The sequence below is a fragment of the Cryptomeria japonica genome, chromosome 7, assembly GCF_030272615.1.
Source record: "Cryptomeria japonica chromosome 7, Sugi_1.0, whole genome shotgun sequence".
NCBI classification, from domain to species: Eukaryota; Viridiplantae; Streptophyta; class Pinopsida; order Cupressales; family Cupressaceae; genus Cryptomeria; species Cryptomeria japonica.
Window position 1 is genome coordinate 167,138,285 of NC_081411.1, and position 12,972 is coordinate 167,151,256.

The following is a 12,972-nucleotide window of genomic DNA, read 5'->3' on the forward strand; positions in this document are numbered from 1 at the left end:
TTAGGCTAAAAACTTGGGCTAGGGTACAAATTTTGTTAAGGGTAAAATTAGAGTTATTGTTAAGGTTATGAATTAGTTATAGATATTACTATATTTTTATAACTAGGCACTCTTTATTAAATTATTGCAAGAATAATTATATCAAATTATTATCCAACCTACCACTAAAAAGAAAACTTAATTATTGCAATACTAAAAAGGCAAGTACTGGGGCGACACTTGTTTTCTATTCTCATTGAGGTTTATGGATCATATGTTTGCATTAACATATGTGGATATGTATATACTAGGCTTATTTTGTATTTAGAAATTATATCATACTTGCCAATGATGTTCATATGGATTTTATTTATGTGCATGGAATTTTTATATGGATCTATAAGTCTAGATTTCATATATTAGATTCAACAATAGTTCAATTTCAATCATTTTATGATGACATGCAAATTTTTTAATGTGTATTTTGAGTTCAACACCATGATTATATATCATTTGTTTCTATGATTGAATCATGCTAGTTTTAGATTATTTTTAGTAGATATAGGTTTTATATTAAATATAATTGATAGATACTAATATTGTGTTTCAACTATTTATTTTAGATATGTCAACCTACGATTTCCCTTGAGTGTGTAGGCTTAAAGTGATAAAATGAGTCTGTATCCCAACTAGCTCAAAGTTGAGCTATGGGATGTGTCCTCTTTAGTCTAATTTTAGCTTAGTTGATTTCAAATTATTGAGTCACGTGTCAAACTATAAATGTGCTTGTGTCCCATCAAACTCTTGTGTATTATGTTGTTTATTTATTTATAATTAATTTATCTAATTTAAATGATTGGATTTATCTAATGAAATTAAAGCTTAATAATTACACTATAAATTAATTATACTATAATTATAAATGTAATATACATTATCAATGAAAATGATTGTTATGAGTTTATCTACAAATTAAAGCAAGGATGACATTTGTCAAACATAGTTGAATTCTAAGGCTAATGTTGATGGGAAGTAGAAGTACATTTGCAATATAAGTAATGCTTGAAAGACGAAATCCTCTATACCCACAACATGGTGCCTAGGCATATTTAGCTCCCATTATTCATTTGAAATTTTTGATGTTGATGCAATAATGTACTTAATATTGATGTTATTTTCTATTGTCATTGAGGTTTATGAATTATAGGTTAGGATTAACATATGTGGATATGTTATACTAGCATTATTTTGTATTTAGATCTTATATTATACATGCTAAAGATTTTTATATGGATCTATATTGAAGTGCATGGGATTTGTATATTGATTTATTAGTGTGGATTTATTATGTTGGATTCTATAATACTTAAATTTTAACTATTTCATGATGATATGTGATTTTACTTATGTGTATTTTGAGTTCAACACCGTGATTATATATCATATGTTTCTACATGTTTGTTTTAGACATTTTTTTATAGAGGTAGGTTTTATGTTGAGATGCAAAATTTCTAGGTTAGATTGTGTATACGTTTTAGCATCAATGTTTTGGATTACACTTTGTGATCCATCATGAAGATAGTAGAGAGTTAAAGAGAGCATAAAAATAACAATTTGCAAAACAAGACCAAACTAAAAGAAGAAGGGGTGAGGTGGCACGTGGTTCAAGGTCAAGGAGGAAGAGACATGAAAGACTTGAAGTGGAAAATTGAAAAATTTAAAGGGAAAAAATTTATTATAACAACAATTAAAAACTATGTTGTTTTAATAATTTTTTGCCCAATTAATTTTTTCAATTTTCCTCTTCAAGTATTTCATGTCTCTTCCTCCTTCACCTTGAACCACCTTCCACCTCTCCCCCTCTCTTTTTTAGTCTAGTCTTGTTCTGCAACTTGTCATTTTTACACTCTCTTTAGCTTTCTACTATCTTGATAATGGATCATGGATGGTGATCAAAAACTTACACACAATCTAACTCGAAAATTTTTTAAATCAAGACCATAGATTGTGGAAATTTGATACCTTTAATAGATACCCTTCATGAGAGAAATTATATTATCTAGCTAAAAATATTAATATTTTGTTTGAGTTATTTATTTTGGATATGTAAACCTACTCTTTCCCTTGAGTGTGTAGCTACCAAAAGTGATAAATTAATGATATTCAACTTAGGTAAACATATTATTTGCTATCTAATACCATCTACCTCAAAGTTGAGATATGGGATGCTTCTTGTATAGTAATTCTAAATTAATTGATTTCAAATTCTTGAGACATGTGTAAAACTATAAAAAAAATTGTGTCTTGCCCAATTCTTGTGTATTGTGTTGCTTATTTATTTTATGTTATTTTTCCTAACTTAAATGATTTAATTTATCTAATTAAATTATGTAAAATTTGGGTGTATTCATAATTGTGTTTATTATTGCTTATGCTCTTTTGCAATATAATTTTAATGATACCTCTATTTTAATCTAAAACCTTTATTAATATGTTACATAAAAAATCCATATGTTTTTAATTTTATATATATATATATATATATATATATATATATATATATATATATATATATATATATAAATAAAAGATTGCAAGCATGATTCTCTTTATGTCAGTTATTAATATTGTTTTGTGATAGAAAAAGGCTTTTGCCAAATTATATTTTGAAAAAAATAAATTTAAAAAACCCTTTTTGCAATGGGAAAATAGAGGAAAGGTTTTTTGAGGCATGATGGTTTGGAGGTAACCATTTTTTCTTGTTTTCACTTCATGTTTTTGTATCCATGTGATATTCCCTTAATAATATACTTAGATGGGGCTATGTATAGTCAACTCATAGCTATCTTGACTGTTAATTAGGTTATATTATTATTATATTTTTATTTAGATATTTAGGTATCTAAGTCATTTTGTGACGTAGACAAGGCAGGGAGATCCAATGAAGGAAAACCCAACCTTGTAGCTTAACACATAAATCATGCAAAACATCCCGGTAACAATATGCCAGAAACGACAAAAAGAACAATCAGTAACAACATAGAATACAAAACTAGTAAACATTTTGAATAAATTTTATTACAATCTGAAGAGCTACACATGCCACATGTTGGATCGCAGTCCAAGATACAAATAATGCTTATAACACAATTATAAGATTTGAAGATCATTCACATATCATATCGGCTTCTGGAAACAATCTACCAGTTCTACCCTAAATCGTACCTCAACTTTCCGACCTCAGTCCAACTGGATCAGAACCTCGCTGGATCTACATCTTTACTCAATCTCAAAACTCTGTCCTCTACCTTCTAACTTCTATATCCTCAAATTATTCACCAGCTTCCATTTATACTGTCCACAAATAACTACAACTCAATCAAGTTGGCCCAAAGACCAACCGGTTCATGAAACATGCAATGGTAACATGTCGGCTCAAATCACTAAGAAGAAACACAAAACATAAAATGATGAACGGACCTCCGAGAATACCGACCAAGGCCTAAAGAAACATCTCCAACGATCTGTAAGTCACAGAGATTAATCGCAACCCGATCCAACTCACTCAACACACTGCCAGACTAACCGGTAACAACATATTAATTGGGCCATTACCGGAATCGATAACTTACCAAGAACTAAGCCAACTGCCATGAAACTCAAACATGATGAAGATCACAAACACAAGGGAATAAAACCAAAACCACAATGCTAAACACCCAAACATGAAGAAATGCCACGATCTCAAGCAACTCCACTAAAAAATGCCCAACTGGTAAGAACTAGACCGGTGCTCCTGCATTAGACTCTCAGGGTTAATTGAAAAGTGATTCCCATCACTTGATTTGGTTTGATGATCTGACTATAGCTTCCGGTTGCCTCTCCACAATGATCTACTAGTCCAAACTGCAACCTGCCTCGATCAACGATCTGTTCAAGTCTCCAACCACTAACTACCTCACGTTCGACGATCTAAACAAGTCCATAAGTTGCCTCAACTTCCTCTCCAACCAACCAGTGCATAACTGGGTCTTCCTCCAACAACAGGTTCACAAACCAACTCTGATACCATTTGATGCAGTCAAGACAGGGAGATCCAATGAAGGATAGCCCAACCTTGCATCTTAACACATAAATCATGCAAAACATGTCGATAAATAGTAACAAGATGACAAAAACAATAGAAAGAACAACCGGTAACAACACATAATACAAAACCGATAAATAGTTCGAATAAATCTTATTACAATCTGAAGAGTTACACATGCCACATGCTGGATCATAGTCCAGGATACAAATAATGCTTACAACACAATTACAAGATCCGCAGATCATCCACATATCATATCAGCTTCCGAAAATAGTCTGCCGATTCTACCCTAATTCGGACCTCAACCTTCCAACCTCAGTCCAACCAGATTAGAACCTCGTCGGATCTACATCTTTGGTCGATCATAAAACTCTGTCCTCTACCTTCTGACTTCTATATCCTCAAATGATTCAACAACTTCCATTTATACCATCTACAAATAATTACAACTCAATCAAGTCGGCCCAAAGACCAAACGATTCATGAAACATGCAACGATAACATGTCGGCTCAAATCACTAAGAACAAACACAAAAAAATAAAACGATGCGCGGACCTCCGAGAATACCGACCAAGGCCCAAAGCAACATCTCCAACGATCCGCAAGTCACGGAGGTCAATCGCAACCTAATCCAACTCACTCAACACACTGCCTGACTAACCGGAAAGAACATATCAACCGGGCCAATACGGGAATCGATAACTCACCAGGAACTAAGCCAACTACCATGAAACTCAAACATGACAAATATCGCAAACACAAGGGAATAAACCCAAAACCACAACACTAAACACCCAAACATGAACAAATGCCATGATCTCAAGCAACTCCACTGAAAACTGCCCAATCAATAAGAACTAGACCAGTGCTCCTGCATAAATTTGAGTGACATCCAAGGAATAAGAATGACCTATAGAAGAGATAATGGTTACTTTATTATCATCATATTGTGATTTGTGTTCTTATTAGAGAATTTTGGAGGTTTCTACCCTTGAAGTGGATTATTTTTTTTCAAGTATTTATACCATATTTCACCTTATCTGCAATGTGTATAATGACAAGTGATATTAGATAATGATCTTAGCACAATGAAGGCAATAAGAAAGTCATTTTAAAAAAAATGTAGGTTATTTTGGGAAGCACATATATCTCTAATTTTGTAATTTTTTTTTTCAAGGCTGTATTGGAGATGATACAATATGTATTCGAGGGTATTTGTAGCAAAATTTCAGGAGTCATTGTAAAGTTAAGGTTTTTACCAAATTCACTTCCAAAGATAGAAAACAATGAAAGTGTTCATTTTTTTAATGAATTGAGATATGATCCTTCGTAGATTATTGTATGAAATATATGAATTGAAATAGGTTTGCATGATTTATTTTGAAATGGGGGTGGTGGTCAAATTCATTCCTAACACTACAAATCAATAAAATTATAGGAGTTTTTTTTTATAAGTGAGATATAGGTCATATTATTTACACTATTTTTTCTAGGATTTTAGATTTATTTTATGTAATTTATTCCAAAATTATTTTTTCCCATCATAGCAAGGCTTTCCGTATGAGGTAAAAATGATCTTGTCATACATGGAAAATATCTAAGAAAGGAGCATATAAAAATCAAGAAGATTTCTCCTAATAGCTTGAAGGATTAAATTTCCAAGTTTACAAAAGATATTTCACTAGTGAAGGTAAATATCAATGCATTGTTAAGGAAAATAGATTCTATTATGAGTGGTATGAACTTGAAGGGAACTTATATAATAATAGTTTAAAAGAAGATGATTTTTTTAAGGGACATAGAGCTTGTGTGGGCTTGACTCAGATCTCAATACGAATCATCACTCAAATAACTTTATGATGAGAAACTTCACGTAAAAAATGAATATAAATAAATTTTATGGCCAAGATTTGATTGAATGGATTCTATAAATAAATTTTATAATTTTTTTTTTCATTTTTCAATATCTAAAAAAGGTTGTGTTAGGAATCAATCCTATAATGTCAAATTTTTTTTGATTCCCTTCTCATTTGCATTTGACCTTATTTTTCCGTAATTTATAACTAATCATAGAAGTATCTAAATGGGTGTTCTCTTATTCAAAATATTCTTAAGTGACATCTCTACCAATATTTGAAAGCTTGATTTGAATATTCTCTTTAAATGCAAAAAAAAAAAAGTTTGGTAGTTCCCAATTATTTTTAATGGTGAAGGGTACTCCCCTTACAAACCCAAAAACACAAAAACAAATAAATATAGAAAATTAAAGAAAGAACAACTTACTTTCTATTATCCCAATGAAATGAAAATTACAACATTCAAAAAAATACATGCTACAACCACATAGGCTTTCTTATTATAATTGTTGGATTTATGAGGATATTGTTTGGAGTGTGCTACAAATATGTCCTTTAATGATATCTAAGAGATGTGTTGTCATTGATGTCAACATATTTTCTATGTCTAGTGTAGTGATGCAATGAAGTTTAGTTAGTTGGTTTATGTTGTATATTGATGACCGTGTTTGTAGATTGAAGGGTTTATAGAGTGATATCTCTGGTTGATACAGTACAAGTGTTAGAGGTCCGCATACAGATTTGAGTGGGTTATGAGTATCTGTGTTGTAGCTAGTTTTTCTATTCTTCCGTATTGCCGATGTTTAGTATTTTGATCTGCATTGCTCTGCATTATAATATCTTGATTTGTGGATTTGGAATTATGTTTTGGATGTTGATGTGTGTTTTCAATCCAAGTGGTTCATGGTTTAGAGCTCTACAAGTGATTTTCTCAAGTTGACAGTCAATTCCGTTAATGTTCTTGAAGTTTAGTAGGATGATATCGATGATTCTAGTAATTTGAGTTGGTGTGGATGTTGCTATGTTAATTCATGATGCTTGTGGATGTTTCTAGATCATGTTATATTCATGTTGGTGGTCTGCATTGATCGATAAGCGTGTTATTGATGATTTTATTTGACCCGGTGGTGTTCTTCATGTTCATGGCTGACATGATGCTTGTAGTGTGTTGTAGATGTTCAAGATATAATTCTTGGAGGTGTTTCATAGTCGAGGTGGTGATTTAGGTCCATGCTATGTCTTAGTTGATATTATTTTGGTTCGTATGTGATATTGTAGCATGTATGGTTTTTTTTTTTTAAATATGTATTGAGCCAACCTTGATGATACTTATCCAAGGTTGACGTCATGTATATATAAATGTAATATCTTTGTAATTGTGTGTTGTAAATGAGTGTATGTGTGAATAATGTAGTGATCTTTCAAAGGTAGAGCAGAAGTATGAAAAGAAGAAGTTATATGTGCTTAATCGAAACTACAAGTAGGCATGAGGAGATACTATTTTATCAGTTCATGATCTTCCAGATGTAATCCAAATGTTTTTGTAAGATAGTGAGTCTTCCCAGATTTATTTCCCTTTGTTGTTTTTGAGCAATGATCTCTAGGTAGTGTGCTTGAATGCATGTGCATTCCCCATTGTAATATTTCATATACTTCTAACAGAGTATCATCATATTGTGGGTAGGTTCCCACTGTGGTTTTTCCCTTGATTGGTTTTTCCACATCAAAAATATTGGTGTTATGTGTGTTCATGTTGTGTTGTTGATTTATTTTTTTACTGTTAATTATCAGATCTGAGATTAAAGTAAGTTGCTATTAAATTTGGTGACAACTCATTCACCCCCCCTCTTAGTTGCCTGCCCTATTTTCATCAATAAAAATATGTGAATGTTGAGGCATAATCTACACTACTAGAACTAGAATCGTCCTCTAGGACCCTTGTTTGTGTAACCATATTTTTTGGTTGTTAAAAGCCTAACCATCCATTTTCCCACTAAAGAAAATATTTTCTTGGAAATAAAAAATTTGGATTTCTAGTAGTTGAACTTCTAGGAGCCATAATATAAAATCTAGCCATTGTATCTCCAATCATCATATATCATTTAAAGCTCATAAAGAGACCTACAATATAAAGTTGTTCTTATGCACAACTTCTTCAACTTTCAAGCCCACTTGAGCTTTCAAGGCCCTCAAAATTGCATTTGAAGATGTATAAGTGAATTTTTTGAAAAAAATAAAATATCTCATAAATGCCTGAGGTTATTGGAATAATTCTTTCATCAATGGCATTATTTCACCATTTTAGAGGCTCGTGTAAGATTTAGTGCATACCAACCAACTTACTAAGAATAGAAATCATTCCTAAAATAGTAGCCCTACCATTTTTAGCCCTTATTGAAAAAATAAAAACTATAAACAAGTGATGTAAGATTTCTCTTACAACTTGGATTCTCCTATACCAAATATTTGAGGTAATTTGAGAGGTAACCATTTTAGATCTCAAGTGTTTTGAGGAAAATTGGGATTGTCAATCTACACCTTAGATAGCAATGATGAATCTTCAATAGGTTTCCTTTCCATTTAACCAGATACTCTTCATGTTTTCTATTCCTTGTGTTCCTACCTAGACAACTATCTAAGATGTCTTCTATATCCTCCTTTTTTGAAGTAGGTGCTAGAATATTCCACTATGCTTCTTTTGTTTCATCTTTGATACCTCCTTCCTAATACTCTATAAAATGTTATATACTAAACAATGATGAAATATTAAGTTCACTTGGTAACTCTACCTCATAAAATTTCCTAAATCATGCTTCTTCGGGATTCTACATGGCTCATACTTCCTCATATTCCACATATTATATGCTCTTATTGGAAACCTATCTTTTCTAAGATGAACCTAGACTTAATCTCCAATATGAAATTTCTTATATCTTATCTTTTGATCTCCCTTAGTATTGAATATTCATCTTATTAATATTTTTTCTCACTTTTTCATTCAGATTCTAGGTTCTCTACAAAATCTTTAGCTTCAAGACTACTCTTTTCTCCTTTGTCCATCTTCCTTAACTCTAAAGCATTTTTGGGACTACTTCCATATACAATCTAGAATATTTATTTACCAGCCCTCCGACTGATAGAATTACCATAAGATAAATCTTCTTGTGTTAAAATTAAATCAGTTCCCTTGGGTTTATCTACTACTAAGAATTTCAACAACTTGCCCAAGCTCCCATTGACCACTTTTATATGCCCACCAATCTATGGATGGTGTGAAAAACTAAACTTCTAATATGTCTTAAATTTCTTCAACATTGTTATCTAGAAATACCCAGCAAACTTGGTACCTTGATTTGAAACTATACTCTTTGGTAGACCATGTAGTCTCACTACCTCTCTAAAAATAACTTTGCAACACGAACAACATCTTTAGTCTTCTCACAAAGACTAAAATGTGTCATCTTGGAGAATTTGTTCACCACCATGAAAATTAAATCATATCCTCTCTAAGTCCTTTATAAACCAAGAAAAAATTCAATCTAATATCCTCCCATTGCCTCTTTGATGCAGAGCCTTGTGGAAGTTTGAGTTGACAAAACAACTTTTTGGAACACAACTCCAAAACTGATAGGTCCAACTTGGGGATAGACTCACAATAGTCACAGACCCAACACAAGACCCTAATCATCAATAAAAGTATTCCAGGTACGATGGGTGAATAATCATACAATACAAAGACTTAACCCTTAAAGGCTTCAATACATGCTCACAAGACAAACTTGCAAATGATATGGTGGACATCAGGAAGTGATAAAGAAACCTTTGAACATTCTTATGAAAATATTTGCAGACCCCTAAAGAGACTAGATTGATCACAACCTTCAATCTAGAGTTTCACACAATGAAGACCACACTTTGGCCTAGTAGCCCTTCAACGTTGGACAACCCCAATATACACAACCACAAGGTGTACGAACACCACTTGCATACATAAAATTAAATGATTCAACAAGGTCTAAAACATGTCACAAATTTGAACTTTGATTCTTTGGATTGTCTTTGAGAACCAATGTTGTCCTACTAGCCCTAGAGCCCCAATTAGGTTAGTTTTACAAAGGAACTACCCTACAAATTGTTATTGTGAGGTTCTGGTTATTACTGAGAGGGGCGCTAAATTAGTAATAAGAAATAAACTTTAACTTTTCACCAATCTGCAAAATACTTCACAAAACAGTTCATAACTAGTACCGGTAGCTAATCACTTAATGCAGATTTCACCAAAACATTACCGGTAGCAACTTGAGTGTTCATCATTAAGAGAATATAGTAAAGACATCAAATGCATAACTCAACAATCCATCCACGATATGAACACAAGGATTTTTCACGTGGAAACTCAAATGGGAAAAACCACGGTGGGAATTGGTACCCACAAAATATGCACTCTTTTAGAATGTGCCCTGTTAGGAGCCTAGCCCGGTTAAGATAAGACCCTGTTAGGAGTCACCTAGTTAAGGGATTTTACAGCTTAGCTCTATTAGAACCTTTACCCTATTAGGAGTAACCTCGTTGGAGGATTTAAACCCAAATGAATGAGCCACCCGATGAAGGGATTTACAAGATCAGGCCTGTTAGGATGTACCCGGTTAAGATATTTTAAATGTTGCTACAACTGTTAGGAAACACCAGATAAATGATCTGGACTCATCACTTCATAGCTTGCTATTACAAATCATTGTCAGCTCCAATTTTCTTCTCTCATGCAGAAATCCCAATCTAGTTCGGCATACACACACATCTATGATCACCGACACAATAAACCTTCTAAAGCTTGACCTAAATAGACTTTACAATAAGGTCGGTTACAAAACCCTAACCTATAATGAATCTACATCATAGATCATATCAGATCATTACAAATCATTACAGATCATTACAACAAATTACAAGACAATTCCAGTCATTGAATGATCATAACTCATCACCGCACATCGATCTGATAAGCTGTCAAACCCTTAACACATTCTTCTAAGCACTTCATTGCTTCCCAATAAATTCGATCCTTGTACATGCTGAAACAACATCTTATCTTTTCACATGGATTCTGACACGTCATCATTAATTTATGAACATTAAAAGAATCACTGCCAAGCCATAAAATATCACCGATCAAAGGATCTTGTTACTGGTTCTCAAACCCTAGTTGATTATACAATAGTCAATTACAAACATGACTTCCGGTTCTCCAAATATGATGCGATTCATGTCATAGACTTATTATGATGTCATAAGCACACATTCCAAACTGCAACACCTGTCTCAACATGGATCACTACCGCAACCATCTCCTTCTCTGTTCTTGCTTACCAGTTCACTACGACTTGGCAGTTTTGCTTTCCAATTCAATCCTTTACCGGTTAGACTTAACTGATAGACTTAAAAAACATAAACACACATGGAAAAATATGGTTGCCATCAATGACAATGCATATAATTGATCATCATATCATAGTTATATCATCACCAATAGTCCATCAATATATAATCACCAATAGTCCTTTACTGGTACACCATCATCTCCATAAGTTATGCAAACAATCTCTCCCTTTGACATTGATGACAACACCAAAAACCGCAACACCAAAATCTCAACATAAAACCTGTTATGTTTGTTGTACAATATCGTCCGGTCATTAGTTCTTCTCCTTTTCTCTTTATTTCTCTTCTCCCCTTATCATATTTATTCTCCCCCTTTGACAGCAATGCCAAAGGTGCAAATGCATCTTCTGTTTAACTCCAATTCTACTACTACATTTCAATAATCTCTGTATGTCACAACTTAGAAGCTCCCCCTAAGGAGTATCCCACTTCTCATTAATCCACGGTGAAAGATATTCAATGAATCCACTAGATTGATGCATCACCAGCATCCTAGTTGATCTTGGGTAGGGGTATAACCCCTAACTTACCTCTGAGATATTCAAAGGTAGCCTTAGGAAATGGCTTAGTGAAAATGTCTACCAATTGCTTCTTACTTGCCACATACTCCAGTCTCACTTTCTTTTCCTCTACCCTTTCTCTTAGAAAGTGAAACTTTAGTTCAATATGTTTAGTCCTAGCATGCAGTACCACGTTCTTAGAAATGTTTATAGCTCTGGTGTTATCACAATGTATGATCACTGATTCTACCATATCCTTCTTGAATCATTCTAGGACATGTCTCATACATATAGCTTGTGTAAAATTCATTGATGCAACCACATATGCTGGCAATTGACACTCTATTGGTTAGGTTTCACTATGTTGTCATTGATGGCAACAAAATTTTGGGTTCCGACTTCATATGGTGTACCGACAGGCACTTCACAGAATCTACACCAGCACCGACACCGTCAGGATAAAAGATTTCTTTGGTCACCAACAATGTAGGCCGACATGGTATGGTAAAGGATATCTATATTGGAGGGTGGTACATCTTGGATCCAGCATTGGCAACTTGTTTTAATGTTTATTCATTTATGTTATATGGCCGACATGAAATATGATATTGTATATATCTTTGTAAGCTGACATAAGGCATAAATTTGTATGGGGTATATAGGAGAGATTGATTAGATCATTTTGAAAGAATAAGAGAATAAGGATAGTGTTAGTCTCCCCCACAATTTTTCCATTCCAAATGTTCATACTTGCGGGTTGCCTTATTGTGCCTTTATTTCTGTCGGATCCTTTGTTCTCTTTTGGGTTTGAACCTAAGTCGGTGAACTCTTTCTAAAAACAAAGTTCAATAGGTTCAAGGTTCAAAGCACGTTTTAGGAAAAAGTCATTTGTGGTCTTTGTCTTTACGAAAGCATGCACGTTATTGTTATACGTTTTGAACTTTGAACCCGTGAACCTTTTTCGGTTCAAGGTTCAAAACATCTTTTGTGATTCGTGACAACGTATTGTTTTATAATGAGCGGATGCCTATATGTTTTAAGTCTGTTTCCAAACTTGAACTTTGAACCAAATTTCAAGCGGTTCAATGGTTCAAGGCTCCTGTTTAA